Source organism: Suncus etruscus, chromosome 11 (assembly GCF_024139225.1).
Source record: "Suncus etruscus isolate mSunEtr1 chromosome 11, mSunEtr1.pri.cur, whole genome shotgun sequence".
NCBI lineage: Eukaryota > Metazoa > Chordata > Mammalia > Eulipotyphla > Soricidae > Suncus > Suncus etruscus.
In genome coordinates, this window is record NC_064858.1 from 12692378 (window position 1) to 12694441 (window position 2064).

At 41.3% G+C, this 2064-nt stretch overlaps 1 non-coding gene across 1 annotated transcript; it reads right to left on the reverse strand.

The window, feature by feature from the left end:
• Positions 1–1022: 1022 nt before the first annotated feature.
• Positions 1023–1129, reverse strand: LOC126023558 (U6 spliceosomal RNA). The gene has a single exon (XR_007500673.1). It is a non-coding gene; the product is annotated as a U6 spliceosomal RNA (small nuclear RNA).
• Positions 1130–2064: the final 935 nt, after the last annotated feature.

Below are 2064 nucleotides of genomic sequence, written 5' to 3' on the forward strand. Positions count from 1 at the left end.
TTATCCTATATTCAAGCTTCTGGGAAGAAACATCTGTCCTTTTTTACAAAATGCTGGATCCTTTTCATATTAATGTTGAACGCATACATGGTAGATTACCATATTCAAGCACCAAAATACCACTCAAAATAGAGTAAGTTTTGTATAATAAATTTTCTCCACAGCTTAATGATTGCAAATAACAATATAAAAATTTTTCTTGTAGGAGCCATTATATAACTATGTTTTACCTTATAATTGTAAGAACTATATTACAAAATGTGATGTTCTGCAACTAGATATTTATTATGTAGGTAAATTTCTCTGAATGAAAGAATTGTTAATGAAAATAAGGGAACAACGAAACTAATTGAAATATCACCCCTTTAATTGGAACTAGATAAATTGGTGCCAGACGGGAAACATGTTACCACATTGCCAAAAGGGGTTCATGTAAAGAACCCACTTGCTGGAATGTGGTTTAATAGACAAAAGTTGATTGAGGGCCATTTGCTCTTTAGTGGTGGACATGGCCTGATATTATATAAAGAAAGTGACAGTGTTGTAGTTGTTAAGTATATTCATTTGTAGGACTGGAGCCCCATAGAGTACAGAGTATAGGTATAGAGAGGAGTTTTTGCTTTGCATGTGGCCAATGTGGGTTGGATACCTGGCATCTCATATGGTCCCCAGAGTACTACCAGAAGTAATCTTGAGTGCAGAGCAGTGAGTAACCACTGAACATCACCAGGTGCCCCCACCCCCAACTACCATCTAAAGAAAATAATTCATGGGGCCGGGCGGTGGCGCTAACGGTAAGGTGCCTGCCTTGCCTGCGCTAGCCTCGGACGGACCGCGGTTCGATCCCCCGGCGTCCCATATGGTCCCCCAAGCCAGGAGCGACTTCTGAGCGCATAGCCAGGAGTAACCCCTGAGCGTTACCGGGTGTGGCCCAAAAACCAAAAAAAAAAAAAAAAAAGAAAAGAAAATAATTCATTAGTGAGATCCAAGATAGGACAGAATGACAGAAGTAAAAAAAAATTTTTAATATGGAATGCTTCATGAATTTGCATGTCATTTTTGCGCAGGGGCCATGCTAATCTTCTCTGTATTGTTCCAATTTTAGTATATGTGCTGCCGAAGCGAGCACCAGAAGTAAAATTTTTTGTAAAGAAAGGAATCATGCCAATATTCAAAGTGGGTCCGTCTAAGGATGGGTTGTCTTGCCAAACTGTGCTCTATGAGTTTGTTTGTTTGTTTTGTTTTGTTTATGTTTTTGTTTTAGTTTTAGTTTTGGGGTCACACCTGGCAGCGCTCAGGAGTTACTCCTGGTTCTAGGCTCAGAAATCGCTCCTGGCAGACTTGGGGAACCATGTGGAATGCCGGGATTTGAACCACCGTCCTTCTGCATGAAAGGCAAATGCCTTACCTCCATGCTATCTCTCCGGCCCCCTCTATGAGTTTTTATTTATAAAATTTTTATTTATGCACCCATGATTACAAGCATGATTGTAGTTGAGTTTCAGTCATAAACAGAACACCCTCCCCTTAACCAATGCAACATTTCTACCATCAATGCCTCCGCTCCCTCCTTCCCAAGCCCTGCCTGTATTTGAGACAAGCATTCTACTTCTCTCACTCATTAAGATTGTCATGATAGTGTAGTCATCTCTCTGACTAAACTCTCCACTCTATGTGGTGAGCTTCACATTGAGAGCAGTCCCTTCAGCCCTCATCTCTATTGTCTCTGGGCATTATTACAATAATGTATTCAATTTTTTTAAACCCAGTCTATGGGTTTTTGTCTGATTGTTTCTACATTCTTTTTTTTGGGGGGGGGCACACCCGTTTTGATGCTCAGGGGTTACTCCTGGCTAAGAGCTCAGAAATTGCCCCTGGCTTGGGGGGACCATATGGGACACCAGGGGATCAAACCGCAGTCCTTCCTTGGCTAGCGCTTGCAAGGCAGACATCTTACCTCTAGCGCCACCTCACCAGCCCCGTTTCTACATTCTTAATTTTTAGAGTTTGTGTTGTCAATATGAGAGGCAATTTTCATTCTAAGAAACAGGCAATACCTATGTT